The sequence below is a fragment of the Eupeodes corollae genome, chromosome 1 (assembly GCF_945859685.1).
Source record: "Eupeodes corollae chromosome 1, idEupCoro1.1, whole genome shotgun sequence".
Taxonomy (NCBI): Eukaryota; Metazoa; Arthropoda; class Insecta; order Diptera; family Syrphidae; genus Eupeodes; species Eupeodes corollae.
In genome coordinates, this window is record NC_079147.1 from 147,180,412 (window position 1) to 147,198,326 (window position 17,915).

Consider the following 17,915-nt stretch of genomic DNA (forward strand, 5'->3'; position numbering starts at 1 on the left):
GAATGTATATAGTGCGCATGCAGTTGATAATTCTGTCTGTTCCTAAACTTTTCTTAAACTGATACTTTGAGATTATTTTTTTTTATTAATAGGAATTTGATAAAGTAGGTAAGTAATATAAAGGTAAATAGGGATATAAGGACATCCAAAGCTGTTTTGTTTTGACTTGGTATGTGTTTCTATATAATACACAGTAATTATAATTTTTTCACATATACAAACTGCTTTACAAAAGACCTCTTAAAAAGGTTTGGGTAAAATGCTTATCAATTAAAATGAAGAGGAAACTACAAGAAAAAAAAATTGTACAATTTTCTCAAATACTAATAGAGGCTTATCTTAAATTCCAAAAAAACAACCTATATTCGATAGAAAATTTGTAACTTTTTTGATAAAATAAGATTTTGGACACGGTATCATGAAGTGTACAAAATCTAAGCAGAACTTGTGAGCTTGTGACACAAATTAGTAGTAGTAGTAGTCTGATACAGACGGATCAAAAACGGATGTTGGTGGAGGCGTGTACTCAGATAGATTAAACTTAAGTCTCTCCTTTCGTCTACCTGATCATTGTAGCGTGTTCCAAGCTGAAATCCTGGCTATGAAAGAAGTCCTATCATGGCTTAAAGAAAACGTTATATCAACTAATGATATACTCATCTTCTCGGATAGCCAAGCTGCGTTAAAGTCCCTACAATCTGTCTCCACTAACTCACTAACAGCCCTAAATTGTCGATCATCTCTTACGGATATGCTACACAGGGCCATAGAGACATTCCAGGAAATTGAAAAGCTGAAGAACTTGCAAAAAGCGGAACAACTTTATCTCTGCTGGCTCACAATGCTAGCATAGGTATCCCCTTAGCTACATGTAAACTCATGCCAAAGCAAGATACCATAGAGAAAACAAACTTCAGGTGGAATAACACCACCACCTCTTTAGCGACTAAACTAATTTGGCCTAATCTTAGCGCCAGGCGCTCAAAACAAAAAAAATCTCTCTGAGTAGATTGCACATTAGCTATACGTCATTGGTGTCCTGACTGGGCACTGCTTGATAAGAAGGCATGCTATTCGACTTGGAGCCCCTGCAAATGATTTTTGTAAGAGTTGCATGGACGAGGAGGAGGAGGTGACAATCTCTCATCTTCTGTGCACATGTCCTGCCTTATCACCTTGGAGACTAGTACTTTAACGATACCAGCGATCTAAAAAATTCTGACATTATTTGTCTTCTTCGGAGCTCCAATTGGTTCGACGAGTTAAGCTGATCAACTGACCCATGTGGTATCAAAACGGACCATACTTTGGTCTAAGTGTGTTGAACTTCCCAACCAACAGCCACTTTAACCTAACCTAACCTGTAGTCTGATAAGACTCGGATAAGCAGCTTTAATAACCTCTTATAACTCGGAAGCATCTTTCAATCTTTCATTTTCTATGGTAAACGATTCTCGAACGGTTGGCTTGCACAATTAGAAGGCGTGTCGTTCAGCTCGGATCGAGATAGGAGAATATTATTTTGATCCATAATGTTTTCTAGATGCATTTCAAACATATTAAATCAAAAGAATAAAAGTTTACACGAGATTATAAATTAACTTTTCATTAACAAACAAAAAATGTGTTCAAAATAGCTTTTTGTTTAGTTTGATGTAATAAAGTTTTGGTGTGTTATTTGAATTAATCTAATTAATCATGTTAAAAAATACTTTTCTTTTTATTTTCAGTTGTCTAGTGATTTCTTTTAAAACAAACAACAAGTATTTTGAGACTGGTCTTCGCCGTCATACGGGACGTACAGGCGAATATCTTTTCTACATCGATCTTAACTGTTAGGCTTTTTAAAAAATGCATATTATTTATTACAATAAGTTTCACTTTCTAGGTGCAATTGAATCAGAAATCCACTCATAGAATTAAACAACGATTTTCACTGTCTCATGCGGGATATTGCTCACTAAAGAGCCCATGCCAAAATCGATCTTTTGCGCATCAATTGTGTGATCGTAACCATCATCAAGGCTTTGGCGGAGTGACAGAAAACACTTCTGCGAAGCTAGCATACACAGCAACTTGGAAAATTTAGTTTTGTTAATATTTGGGCCTATTTAAAATCACTCTCTTTAATGTATCCCATAAATAATATACACAATTAACAATCACATAATTTTTTAGGAGTACTTGTGGGCGTTATCTTCCATGAATCTTTCATGAACTGTCATTTAATTGATATGACCTCTTGGGTGAAATGGCATCATTACTGAGATTAGATTAGAAAACACAGTCTACCGCACAAATTTTGCGTTTTGTTCTAAAATTAGCCTTAAACCAGATGTTGGTCAACATTTTCAAATCTTAATACTTCGGTCAGCATCTTAACTCTCTCCTGATTTTGAATCGTTCAATAAATTGTGTAATTTTTTTTAAAACACTTTTATGTGCACATTTTTTATTTTCTTAGTTTTCCCGCTTTCTCTTAAGTTTTTTATATTTTTATTGAATTATGTTTAGTCCTTGTGCGATGTAATCAAAGAGTTTTAGAAAATTATATATAACGGGTGTTTTTTTACACGTGTGATTTTCAGTACTGGCCTGTCGCTTGATTCAGTTTGGTTAGCCATTTCATATTGAGTAGACTTACTCTTCGGAGGATGTTAAGACTTTTGGTTCTAACCATACAACATACATACATACTTTTGTTGGCTCTGGAATTTGTTGGTTTATTTGACATTCTGAAACATATGCAATTCATTTTCCGAACCTCTTAGCTTGCTTCTGACACCTTTCCAATAGGCACTATAACATTGTTCAACTGAATGGCAAAGAATTTTATGAGCGCTAATTGGCATTGCATTCCAAATATAAAATTGAAGGTACATTTTATCCTCCAAATAGACTGGTCTGCAAAATTTGACCTTCCTAAATATTAACCGGGTTTAATGATTAAAAAAAAGTGTTTTTTTTTATAAAATAATATTTTTAGATTTGTTTAGCCTTGTACAAAAATAAAAATATTGTTCGCATTCAGCTCAAATTTAAATGACTTATTCCTCATAACATCGTATGACACCAAATTTGCTCTAATTCATTAATGTTAACTCACATTTTAAAATACTGATCGACAAAAACAAGAGAAATATCGAAATCCTGCTGTTTTAGCAAATCTCACATGAACAAAAACATCTTATGTAGAGGATATATAAAATCTTAGGTCAGATCGTAGTTTATCTTATCGTAACGACTCAATGATAGAAAGAGAGAAAATGATATCAATTTAATTATATAAATTTTGGAATCTGAATTCAAGTTGAAAATAGTACCTTACTTGAAAATATTGCATAAAACAGCAAAAAAGCGGGGTTTTGTGGTTTCCTAACGGCAATATTTAAAAAATCTGACGTGCTACAGCAGTTCTGTCGGATTTATAATCAGAATACCAAAATCTCTTAGAAAAGTACCTATAGTTTTATAGGAAGGAGGATTTCGTTGCAGGCCAGTGATATTTTGCAAAAATTGTTATCTTAAATTTCGTAACCTAATAAAATGCAACTTAAAATTGTGTTGAATAAGATTTTGATCAGTTTCCGTTATTTAAAAACAATTTTTTTGTTCTATTGCCGTCATTTGTATTTTCAGAACCTGGTTTAGGTTCATCTACCATTAGGTCCATTTCAATTTTAAAACGGGCTTAAATACTTTTACTCTAGCTAAAATTTGTCTTTTTCACATTTCATAAGCCATTTTTTACGTCAAGCCTACAGTTGTGTTCAAAAAAATAGCAGTGCTCTACAAATAAACCTAAAAAGGCCTTCAATATTGTTTAAATATATAGCTGTTCATAAAAATAGCAGTGCATGACAAAGTACTGGATTTATTACGTAAGAAGTAAGAAAAACTGTAATAATTTGTATAAAAGTTAGCTTACAATTAGTTCCTTGTTGCATAACCATTGTTTTTTATGACTGCTTCGTATTTACGTGGCATCGAGTCCACTAAAACCTGGTATTGCGTTAAACAAATCACGCACTTCTTTCTACAATTATTTCGAATTCTTTGGTTTTGCTTTATGAGCTGCGTTCTTAAAATCCCTCAACAAATTTTCTCTTCAGCGTATGGTAACATAATCTCCTCGATAATTTTCACATACTCGGATGGGATAAATAGGCCCGACCCCGTAGTATCAAAAACAATGCCATATCATAATTTTTTCCCCACCATGCTTCTCTGTTTTTATTGTGTACCGTGGATCGTTTGCTGCATTTTGGGGTCTTCCCACATATTCTCGACGACCCTTGGATCCAAAAAGTACGACTTTGCTTTCATAGCTCCACAGAAAATTCTTCTATTTCTCTTTTGTCCATTCTCTATGCACTTTGGCAAACGTACCCTGTGTGGACTTCGGGCTGGTAACTTCGCTTCAAAACACGTCTTCGTATAGTTACAGCGCTAACAGACAGTTGAAGTCCATTTCTTATTTTCCTGGAGCCTATGGAAGGTCTCTGTTTTGTTAAATGAACAATTTTTCTGTCAATTCTTTTAGTGGGCATCCTTTTTGGCCTCGCGTTATCGGTTTGTTTAGCCATTTTAAGGCGTTACTGACCTAATAATATCTAATAAGTTTTCGATTTTTTTCGGTGAAGTGTCTTTACCGTCCCATTGTTTATTTTTGAGCTAATATTTATTAATTTTGTATATGCTAGTATGTTACAAATACTTAAAACTTTAAATAGAAAAATATTTACTTACCGAAAAATAAAAAAATTACATTTTTAACACTTTCTACTTATAATACCTATCAAGAGCACTGCTATTTTAATGAACTCTATATCCAGAGAGTTTTAAATAATGTGTGTTCACCGGCTAAAGTAGAGTATAACTTCAAGCTAAAAGGCTCTAATATAAAAACGAAAGACCGTTAGATGCAAGTAACATGTTAATTTTTGTTGTAAGAATTTCCGTTGTTTAAATAATTGACAATGTAATAAAATGTGACCAGCACTGTTATTCTTATGAACACAACCTTATGTATATGCAATACGCACAAATATTAATTATACAAAAACAGAAATTGTATTTTACGCCCCTGATCTTAAAATGAAGTCAACATTTTGACGCAACAAAGATTGGAAACATAACAACAGTTCTATGGGTCAAGTTGAACGTTTGTTTCAAAGAAAGCTCTAAGAAAAGTCACCAAAACAGGAGCAATGTCAATGCTGTACCTTGACTTCGGGAAGGACACAATCAACAATTTTTGCACAAATTAAACGAGTGGCATGAATTAAGAGATTAGGCGTATACCATCTCTGAGACAAAAGATTCATGGATTCATTTCTCAATTTGCTCGCTTACCCAAAACAGCTGTTCAGTTGTCATTTGTCTGGAGTGGCGCGTAATTTAAATAATTTTTAAGAAAAGAAATACAAATTTAAATTAATTAACATGAGTGAAGAAGTTCAGCAAATTTTCGAGGTTGACGGGATGCAATATCTTTTCATCGATACAGCCAAAAATATAGATGTATTGAGAACTGGTAAGCATAACTTTTCTTTCCAAAAGTAACAAAGAATTATCGATAGAAAAAAATAATAAATTCACATTAAAAACTACAATTGACAACATATGTTTTTGACAGCTTATGTTTGTACGGAGATTCTTGTCCCACAAAACGATTCTGCCTCCGTCAATCTAACATTGAGCGCTCACTGAGCGCTCAGTTGATGGTACAAGCCTATTGAATTTTATTCTGAGCGGGAAAATGCGGTTAAAGCTAATTAGTAAGGTTTGTATTCAAGAGTGATAGGAATAAACGAGTGGCATGAATTAAGAATTACATTCATTAAATACTAAAAACCATCGACATATTTTCATTTTAAGGGGGTATTCTGGTCTAGAAATAAATAAAAATCGATTTTTATTTTTTTTCATATTTTCATAGTTTAACTATTTAAGAATATGTCTCCGAGAGGATTTTCCCAAATTCAAATTATTTTCGGAGAAATAAGTATTTTGCTGAGCAGCAACTAATAGAACAAAAGGCATAATGGGGTACTTTAAACGCGTTTTTCTCAGAACTGTCTTTTTGAATCTGATACCCACGATTTTTCAGGTTCTGCCGAACCGATTTGACCTAAAATTTTTAGAGAGTCTTCTTTAGGGACTTGTCTACGTCCGGAACTAAGGCCATCCCCAAATTTTCATTTTTACTATTTTTAACAAATCGAAGAATGTTCAAAAAAGTGGTAACTTTTTTTTTTTTCTTTAGGCAGTCGCCATTTTGTAAAAAAAATGTTTGTAACTTTCCCGTAGTTCCAGACATTGCGACATTATTGTAGATTAATAATCTTTTTTAGTTTTTGATTTCAGATTTCTAGGAGAGTTAAAATCGTGGGTTTGGTTACGCACCAAATTTTTGAGACGCACCACTCCATCAGCTGATAACTAACTGAATTTTTTTTTTTTTTCGTATGCTTCTAATGTTAATAAATATTGTATAAAAAAGTTGATGGTAAAATTGTTGCTTGCTTTTTTTTACAGCACTTCAAAAATTACCTAAAATTCATGTATCTAGACCAGAATACCCCCTTAAAGGAAAATATTTTAAAATATAATACAAATTCGTGCGAAGTGTAAATAGAATATTTTCTTAAAGCAGTTATTTAGAATTTGAAATCTTTGTGTACTATTTGATGATTTATATTAATGTCGATTTTTCTATTCTTTTGTTTCAAAATATTTAAGTAATAAATTCATGAAGTTCAATATCACGTCTTAGATAATGTACATATGTACCTACTTTAATTTAGGCCTTAAGCCCGGTCAAACTAGACATCTGAGGTTTCAAAAATTCACACCCAGCTGTGTGAAAATAAACTGTCTTAGGAGAAGAGCACGAGAAAGCGAATACGGTATTAATATTGTACATCAAGGCGTATATTTGTATTTGCATATTTGTATATTTGCTTTCTGCTATATACAATTCTAAGATTCAGAATTACGCCACATAAACAATTAAGTTTGTATGGAGGACATGCTACCTCTTCGCAGCTCCTTACTTGGCCTATAGTGTTTGGGGTGAATGCAAAAAAAAAGGTTCTCCAAAACTTAAACATTTATAATTTGACCGGACTATTTAGTATTAAGTTTAATGATGAGGAAAGAAATAACATTTATAATGAGTTTTGGAAGAAATCTTGGAATGAAAAAAAGGATTACGTAGAATGCACAACTAAAATTGAAGAAATTAAAAGACCGCCGGCGGGTCCAACAATCAAGGAAACGAAATAGTTCAATTTATTATTTTCTTAAATACAAAAATGAAACGAAACGCGTTTCCAAGATGATGTACTTGAATACCTTAAGGATTGGTGAGTGGGTGGTGAGTGGTAACTAATTGGAAGAAAAAATGTTTAGAAACTAGTACACCAATTGATTCTTCAGATTTATCTTTACCAACAGTAAATCGATATTCAAATAACCGCCAAACTAAATTTAATCGACAAAAGGACTGTCTAAAATATTTTCTACTAGTCCTACCAAAAATGGAATCCCACTATTGTGGATCAAGTTCATCAAAATTGTACTTCGAATCTATGTGGCAGACAAAAACACAGCTGCATGATGAATATTCCAAAATTTGGTGTGCAGCACGTGCCAACAAAATCTCTCTCCATTACAACTTTTAATGAAGTCTTTCATGATATGAATTTAAATATTTTCCGTCCAAAAAAAGAAAAGTGAGGTTTGTGTAGGATATAGGACTAGAAATGTTCAGGAACCAGTCTATTTTGAACATATAAGGCTCAAAGATTGCTCGCGAGGAAAAAATAGGAATAAATCTAACCCTAATAATAAAGTGTTCACTGTAGATTTACAATCAGTCTTACTTTCCCCTAAATCAAATGTATCGTCTTTGTACCACCGACAAAAACTTATAGTCCACAACTTTACCATTTTTGACTTGGCAACACATGAAGGTTATTGCTTTTTATGGCACGAAGGTGAAGATGCAGTTAGCGCTGATGAGTTTTCATCCATTTTGCGCAATTATCTCGTTGAGAAAGTTATACCCACCAACGATTGTAAAGACATTATTATTTTCAGTGAGGGGTTAGCTGCTCAAAATAGAAATTTCATCTTAGCAAATGCACTTCTCAATCTAAAAGCCTTACACCAAATAAAAGTATTTCAAAATAAACTTGTGAAAAAACACACCCAGATGAAAATAGTTTCAATGCATTCAGCAATTGAAAAAAACTGCGTAACCGAAACAACCCAATAGATTATGTTGACATCTTTCCTTACAATGTGAATTATTTGAATTTTGAATATTTAAAAATGTATTCTTCACTTAAATGTATATAGAGATCTAAAGAACAGACAAACAATTATAAAATGGTTTAAAAAACAATATCAGATTTGTTAAACGTATAGAATTGGTAGCAAATTACAAAAATGGACACACGAGGATTGCATCTTTAGCCGACGATATGTAGATTATCAATATCAATGTATACATAATGAATTAAAAATAATTAACTGAAATGAATAAGTTTTAAACTCATTTATTCCATTCCAATTAATTATAAAATGGTAATAAAAATATTTCAATAAAATACGTTATACTTAAAAACTCTATTGCACTTTTAGTAGTTATCTATCACAAAAATGTTATTATTATGACTTCGATCTCGATGCCCTTTAAATTTGAAATTATTCAGTGCAAAATTATCTTACTTGGATTTTTCTTGTCGGAGGGGAAATTGTTGTATTATAAAAATACACTAACTTAGGAAATTTAATTTTCATTCTTTTACGTCTTGCATTTCGATTCACTGTGCGGCCTGTGGGCTTTTCAGGTGATCTCCATGATCATTCGATTTAACGGCGCTCGACTATTTTTTGTGTGGTTTTGTAAAGTCGCTTGTCTACGGAGATAATACGGAGACGGTTGACGCCTTCTAAAAGAATATTCGACGAGATATTGCTGACATACGAGTACAATTGCTTTAAATAGTTTTCAAATATTAGATGTATCGACTAAGATCTACTGGAAACAGCATTTTTAAAACACACTGACAAACACGTATCTTTATAATAAAGCTAAATTCTTGGACATAATTACAGTAAATTATATGCGTTTTATTTTTTCCTTAAAACCACAAATTTAAAAAAAAAATATTCAGTCCTTACAGAAAATTTTGTATTGAATTATAAAATAAGAATAAATATTTCCTCAGAACCACAAAAGCAAAATCCTTTCTTTTTATTATCACTTGTACTTATACCATCGTATCGGAGTGTAAAACGGCTAACTTACTCAAACAAAAAGTCTTAACTGAATTCTGAGATAAATTTGAAACAAGTGAAAGTAAATTTCAATCACTGCGTTTTTACTATCTAAACAAATTGATAAGATTCGATTTATTTTTGTTCCGTGCAATTAAATTTTTAGATTAATTCTAATATGTGCAAATAACAAACAAAATCAACAATAAACTGCACTAGTAATGACCGTGGTAACATCCGTTTATGTGCAGAAACCGGGTTATGTTTTGAAGTTCCAATATTATGTCGTGCGCAAAACCAAAACAATATTATTTATCTATATACATTTACGACACAACATGATATCATGTACCGGCTGACGGGCGGGCTGTGTGCAGTTTGCCTCGTAACGTTTACACTACTCCTATAGAGCTTATCATTTATTCGGTGATTTAGTCTCACAATTTAGGTACCTAAACAAAAATTCTAAAAAAACACGAAACCACAAAAACTTTCACTCTCAACAACAAAAATTGCGCAACTCGAATTTGAGTAAAATAAACCGATTCAATTTGAGTTTTTGCCAACTTTAATTTAAAATACAAAATTGAATAAATAACTTAACATACATTTTAATTATAAAAAATTAACAAAATGAAATGTCCAAAGCTAAACTCCAATAGATAGACAAATTTTGTACCACGAAGTTGCCTTGGATTTACAATTTTGCCATTGAATTTCATTTTGTTAATTTATTACGATAACGCAAAATTCTTTTCTAGTTCTCAATACTGCTCATTAATTTTATCAATTACCTTCAAATGTATCCAGTTCAAGATAGCCACACAAAGAAAATGAACCGAAGCCACAAAATTTACAACAACGCACTTTTGGTTTTATTTCATAATTTTATTTATTTATTTATATGTAGGTCGATTAAGGTTAACATAAATACGAGAACATGAATTGGCAAAAATTGGAAATTAAACTCCCCAATGGCACTTTAAGGGAAATCAATCGATTGGAATTGTTTTTAATTTAAAATTAAATTCACTCGCTGTTGCTGTTTGTGTTACCGCTTGGTTGCATGACCAAATTTCACCAAAAAACAGAATTAATTAGAAAAAAAAACACACCATTGACATTTGTTGGTCAGCTGATTTAACTTGGTTTTATTATTTGGAGATCTGTTTGATTTGCTTGTTTTTGCAAAGGACTGTTTCGGAAGGTGAGAGTGAGAGAAAACCATTATTGGTTCGATCAAATATGGAATGTTCAAGTGAGCTTGTGAAATGTTTTTTCACACCAAACCCAAAACTAATTTTTCGGTAAAAAGTTTTCAAAGCCAACAAATTTTTCGCAACTGCGATACAAAAGAAAACATTTAATTGAGGCAATTGACAAATCGTTAAAAGTACGCGAAAAAGGTAAGCTTTTCATAACAATTCAATTAAAAGAAAACTAAGAAATATGTAAATAAATTTGGGGCTCAATAGTCCGTTGAGAACTAGTGATTTACAAGTCTTAACCATTCATATTTAAGAGTATTGTTATCAGGGATAGAGTTTTAATCCGAATCCGAACGGCTTATTTGGGAAAGCACTTTTCGTGACAACAATCACTATTATAGGATTTGTTAATTACTCGCAAAAAAAACTTTAGATGGCACAGACAGGGAGCAAACCTAAGACCTTCGGCATGGCCGTCCTACGCTCTAATTATTACGCCACGAGTACTATAAAAGGATACTATATATATAAATATTTTATCCAGATTCGTTGAGCACGTTTTTGAAACGTGAAATGTTGACAAACAATAATGAGTATTTCAAACAACATTGCAGAATGATATACCTATTCTTCAATAAACCAAAAAATATGGAAATGCAAGATACAAAGAAAGGGTATAGCAATACAAAAAGAAAATAGATTTTTCAATATATAAACTGGGAACAGCCTCTTAGGGGCCTATTATGTAAGACAACTTAGAACAAAGTTGAATTGTAATCCGGCAATCGTATTACCGATCACAACTAGTTGACTGTCACAAGTCAACCAGTAGTCAACTAAAAAATGGTTCACTTTTTAAGTGTGTTCGCGGTATTATGTAAGCCAGTTGAGTTGTCTCTCAGTTGTGATTGTTGTCAAAATTCAGCAACTGATATTTACTAGTTGTGTAGTGCATTTGTGTGTACAAAAAAATAACGGTAAGCATCAACAGTTCATTAAAAAACAATTTTTTTAAGAAAATGGAGACAAAAATGTAAGTTTTACAAATAATAATATAAACATCTGTAAGAAAATAAGTTTTTTAGATTAAAAATAACTAAAACCTGCCCAATTCGAGAGGTTGATTAAGGATCTGCAGCAGATACCTGAGCTGGCCAGAGGCAAGGGACAATTCGGTTCCACAAAAAGACCCCAAGACGAAGAATGGGAAAATATAGCTGTTCAACTGAATAGCATATTGGACCACCATCAAGAACATCGAAAGAATGGCAAAGAGTAAGTTTAACTGAATGCAAGAGCCATCATTTTTATACAAAGTATATACGCATATACAGGTATGGATCCATTACAATATACTACTTTAGAATGTTGACTTATGTTATGTAAGGCACAACTTGCATTGACAAATTTCGCAGCTCTTTCAGGACTGTAATGCAGTCCTCGGGCAGATAGAAGGCACCTGAATTTACTTTTGATCACGCCAATCGTTCTTTCAATAATGTTTCTTGTTTGGGCGTGTATGGTATTGAAATGTGATTCTGCACTCCCACTTTCAGCCATTCGAAATGGAGTAATTAGATGTTTCTCTAAAGCATCTCCCAAAATAAAAGTGTTCTCATCCAATTCATTTAACATTTCCTTATATTCACTTTAATTGTAAATGAATGAATCGTGATTAGCACCGGAATATCTGGAATCTACGAAACGCACATTCATTTTGTAGTCACAAACCTGTCGATGATAAATGTTATTTTATAAAAATACTAAAGATGGGATATACACTTACAATCATGACATTCAGACTGTAGTAACCTTTTCTATTTAAATAGAGATGTTGAAGATTTTTTTTGGTGCTATGATTCGAACATGAGTTCAATCGATGCATCCTATTACTGCAGGAAATCTGGTTTTCTGGTAAAAATGAATTTATGATAAATTCATCTCATTTTTCATACGAGCCTTAATCCATTGTGGACAGATACGTTCTTCTACTACGTCTAGCACTTCTTTTAACACTACCGAAACTGTTGGCTGAGCAAGGCCTAAATTAAAATTATTACCACTGCACTTTTGGTAACTTCCTTCTGCCATGAAACGTAGGGCAGTGCAGAGTTTGAGAATTGGTGGGATTGTGGAGGAACGGTGTGGTTGCTTCAAATGATCTTTGATTTCATTTAGCACATAAACAAATGCGTCTTTGTTGAGTCTAAAATAACAAAGAATTTGTTTATGAATAATACATTTTGTTTGGAAGTTCCAATGGATTGGAGTGATCTCGAATATTTTTTCTCATCAGCGCAACATTCAGGGGATTTTCTTCTTCCGAATTTCCAAGAAACAAATCAATAGAACTCTCCATTTCCTATTATTTTGTCTTTTTTTTATAAAATTTTGCACTGAATTCAAAATTTTGAAATTCCTACGTATTTTACTTTACACAGCTGATTTTGACACAAAACAAGCACATAAAAGTAGACAACGTATTTGGTCTACTCAACTGAAAAAAGTTGTCGCCCGTAATACGATTTTTTTTTGCAGTTGTCTTCAAATTGAGTTGTCTTGATTACAACTCAACTAATTTGAGTTGTGATCCATAATAGGCCCTTTAATTTCTGTTTAGTCGGGGTAAGGCACAGTAAAATGAAAACATTTTATGACAATTTTTTGGTTTTATTTGTTTCAAATATTTTATTTACCTAAATATTTGCGTGTCTTCTATAAATTCCATGGATGAATGATTGTTATTGTCGTATTTGTTTGAAGAGTACCTGTTAACTATTATATCTCTGAAATATAAAATAGGTATGAACACATTTGTATTGTACATGGTAATATTACATTGTGTTTTTTTATTATTTATTTAAAACTTTAGCTAAAGGACGGCCTTCATATCAAAATCAAGGTTTATTAAAAATCAAGCCTCTGGAGTTGTGGACATAAATTTAAAATATCGAATTGAAATATTTCTTTTGACAGCAGCTATCAGCTGCTTTATTTACTAATTGAGCGATGAATGTTTCGAAAGGTTTGTTTGTTTTTAGTCCATCTTTACATTACTACTAGTTTCAGACAAGTTTCAATTGTAATTGTAACTTGTAATTTACGAAAACTTGTGGCTTACGAATAAAGTATCGGAATATTCTTGACGAATTCGGCGAAAACTTGGTTTTGGGTTTTTTTGTGAAAAGCTTATTAAAGACTTATGAACTACACTTTGACTTGGTATATGAATGCATAGAATTTTCGTAAGATGGCCCCATGCAAAAGAATACTAAGTGCATCTGTCATTTTTAAGGAGAAGCGTTTAAAGTTATTTAGGTGCCGTATTATAACTCGCAACTAGCCTAAAAAGATAAGCGAATGTGACTTTTTTGCATTTCTGTTTGTGATTCACTTTAAACTTCAAAAATTTGGCGAATTGAAATGTAGGTCTATTACATTTGGCGAATGCTCGCCTTTATCTGTCATAATCGGTTGAACTGTAATTCTTGGTGAATTTGAAAAAATCACAGTTTTTTTTTTTAATTCGAAGCAGTTGTCTAGATTAATTGTTGCGACATAAAACAAAATACATAAGTGAAAATCGACAAACGTAAAAACAAATTATATGAACTATAATTACAACTTAAAAGAACCAACAACGCCCAGTTCTCAAAGTTGGTGGAGCTAATGGAGGTAAACCCCGACATTGCCAAGGGTGTCGGGACGTTTCGATCATCAAAAAAACAACAAGCCCAATATTGGGATTCGTTTTTTTTTTTTTTTTTTTATAATTAGCAAACACTAAAAGGGTTTTTTATACCTTTAATATGCCAAAGACACGGTGTGAGCATTAGGAAAAGAGGGAAGGGTTGGATAGGAGGTGTCGGTGTACATTGGTTTTAAATTTCTGAACATTGCAATGACAGGGAAAGATAGAGCGTGGCAAGGCGTTCCACATTCGCGTAGTACGGCTAAAAAAAGAATCTCTGTACTTCATAGTACGTCCGAAGTTGGGCTCAAGGGTAAACTGATGGGCATTCCTAGAAGCGCGGGTATTATGGTTAAATTGTTTAAGGGGAGGAATGCAACTGGCTATTTCACTAGAGCATAGTCCGTTAAAATAATGGTAAAAAAGGGTGAGGCAAGAAACCTTGCGTCGATGTTCGAGTGATGTAAACGAGTTGATGATGTTAATGTCACCAATCATTTTAAAAGCTCTTTTTTGAATACTGTCCAAGAGGCTTAAATAAGTTACTGGAGCACCAGCCCAGAGATGAGAGTTATATTCAAGTTTCGGACGTATATAGGTTTTGTAGATTGTAGCCAGATCAGACGGAGAAAAAAATTTCTTGCAACGTCTCAAAAAACCTAGACATCTTGCGGCATTTTTGGCAACATCGCGTATGTGATCGCTCCACAATAGGTGGTTGCTGATGCACATTCCGAGGATGTCAAGATTTTCTGTTTCGTTGATGCAAGTGCCACTCATAGATAGTATCAAAGACGGTTTATCTCTCTTTAACGATGCAAGACAGCATTGCGTTTTCGAAGCATTAAATTCCACACGATTTTTTATTCCCCATTGTACAATGCTGTGTAGCTCGGAATTTAATGAGCTAATCATATTTTGCCGTTTGAGTTCCACATCCGAAGAGGAGGGTTGTGAGTCTGGAAACGAATATGAAAAGCTAAGAGTGCTATCGTCAGCGAACACATTTGGGCTGGAGCTAAAAGCATAGGGACCACCTGCGTAGACTTTTATTTTATTTTTTTAGTTCTTTTACCCCCGTTTTGGGTGTGCCCTTTTTCAAAATCTAAACATGAAGAAAAGGGAACAGCTATTTTATTCACTTGCCTCAACTCTAGCTTTTTGCTTCATTCATTCGTACTATTTTTCTTAAGAGACATATTTTGACACTTATGTATATTGTATTTTTAGACATGTTAAAGCCTATATTATTAAAATTAAAATGTCCTGATATTGCCACAAAGAAACTTTGTGAAATACATGGTAGTTCTTAGAAGCGTACCATCATTCACAAAGTTGAAACATTTTTGTAGCTGTGCTTATTAAAATTACATAATTCTAAAAAGTTTTTACAAACATTATTCGAAAAACTTGGATTTTTTGTTCAATATTTTTTCGAGTAAAAATAATTCCTTGTACAGGTCCTTCTTGATTCTGAACCCACTGGAGTTAGTTTGTTGCCAATTGTTTCTATGTGTCATGCTAAAAATTCCCACTTCCTTGTTTAACATAATATTTTTATAAAAATTGTGGAAAATTTCGTATCTAACAGTTTGTTTTCTTAAGTCTTCCAACCATGTAAACAAGCAATTTTTAATTGAAAGACAAAAATTGTCAGTAATTGCTGATTTTCTACCAACAAATTGTCTTATATTTGAATAAAATCCTTCGAACGATTAAATGATAAATTTTCGCTTAATAGAAAATTGGCAATTGTCCAATTACCGTTATTATCACTGGCAAGCTGATGTTCGTAAACCCACATTACATTTTTGTAGATAAATCGAATTGTCTGAAAGTCGTTACAAAAAAAAATTGGTCAAGCAAAACATTTAAACGAGGAGGATCAAGAAAAAATAAAAGCGTTTTATGAATTAGGGTTAAGCTTACGAAAAATCGCAAATAAAATTCAAATTAGGTAACATTCAGTGGGTAATGATTTCCAGAACATCAAAAACTACTGGACAACTATTAAAGGTGGAACTTTACGGGCCACATCTCACTCTTGTATGTATTATCATTCTTCCAAATGCGGAAATTCTGCTTATTAACGAATCCATTCAGGTGAAAATGTGCTTCATCACTGAAGATGATTTTCTTCAAAAATTGATTATCCACTGTTGCTATATTTTTTGCCACCATTCTGACCATTGACGACGTTTGAAATGGGCAGAAGGCTTTAGTTCTTGAGTCAGTTGCACTTTGTAATTGTTTAAATGCATAATGTTTATCAACGACGAGCGCGAGAGGTGTACAGACACGGTTTGCTCAAATATTTGCAAGATTTTTCCAATTGAACGCTCATTTAGACGATTAAATTACCGAAAAAATCACGAAGTGGACTATAAGCATTTTGATTTGAAAGCCCTTGTACATAATAAGCCTGCATAACTTTAACGCGTTGTTGAAATCGGAGTGGAAGCCAGTCATCATTTCAGATAAAAAAAATTATAAGGTCCAGATACACTGCCGGTCATAAGGTTAGAAGCAGGCATATTCGAGAAGTAAAATCATCATTTCTCCCGTTACATGATGGATTAGAAAAAAACAACTATGGTTAATGAGGGACTATTTTGTTAACAATAAAATATAAAATTTGGGTAAACGAGAGATTTAGCTAACGGAACTTTCGTGGAAAATTGTTAATTGAGTCAAGAATATTCGAAAATAAATCAGGTCATTAGATTTGAAACCCATCAAAAAAATGGATTAGGATTTTTATAATGTGTGATACTACCAGCATTAAATAACTTCAAAAATTCTATCTTTTAAGGATTTCTAAAGAGATCCAAGAAAACCAGAGAAATCTCACTCCAGGCCAATTTGATACCATAAATTAGCACTTCCTTGTCATCGTATTGCTTTCCTCCCTTATGTACCTTACGTGTAAGCTGGTCCCACACATTTTCAATTAGTTAAGGTCTAAGGATTATGGTGGAGAAGGCAGCAAGTGGAAGCTTTGGTTTGCAATTAGGGATTTTACCACTCGGGCTGTGTGTATGGGAGCGTTTTCCTGTTGAACAATCCATGGAATTGGTCCAAAAAGCTCGATAATATTGGGAAATACTGATTGCAGGAAGGCTTTGTATGTTTGCCTAGTCATTTGGTATATTGGACAACCAAGTCTATACCAAGTCCACACAATCAAATTAAGCCCCAGACGATAACGCCTCCTTTATTGCTATGGTGACTGGAAAAAATAATTATTACCATCTGGCCCATCTGGGTGTTTTTTTAAGTGTTTTTTTTTATAAATTATAGAGAGACGATGGTTTTTTAAATGATTGCCAACACAATGATCACTTCGATTTTTTTTGTTTCAGGGCTATAGCAAAGAATTAAAGACCGTTAGAGCAATAACGTTTGAGTGTGAGAAATTGGTATTACCGTTGGCGAATTATGAGCCGTTGATTCGACTTAATGTCATAATTTTTTCGAAGATTGATCTCACTCTATTTTCGTTATCGAATGTTCGTTGATTTGAATGTTTTTCGTATTATTTTTTGTCGAACGTTGATATTATGTGAGAAAATGTCGAAGCTTATGTAAAAAAATGTCATTTCTTTTATAAAATAACATCAACCAATGCATTTTTATTCAGCTTATTAAATAAAGAATGCCTTGAACCAGAACTTACGTTTCTGAAAGGAAAAAGGTCTAAGGGCACAAGATAATTTTAGTATAGC

The 17,915-nt window shown here is 33.0% G+C and overlaps 1 protein-coding gene across 1 annotated transcript in view; it reads right to left on the reverse strand.

The window, feature by feature from the left end:
* Positions 1–10,385, reverse strand: part of LOC129939002 (ATP-binding cassette sub-family B member 6) — a 28,955-nt gene extending 18,570 nt beyond the window's left edge. Inside the window, exon 1 of the mRNA XM_056046853.1 lies at positions 10,086–10,385. The gene's annotated coding sequence lies outside the window, so the exon portion shown is untranslated. The remainder of the gene's footprint in view (positions 1–10,085) is intronic.
* Between the last annotated feature and the right edge of the window lie 7,530 nt (positions 10,386–17,915).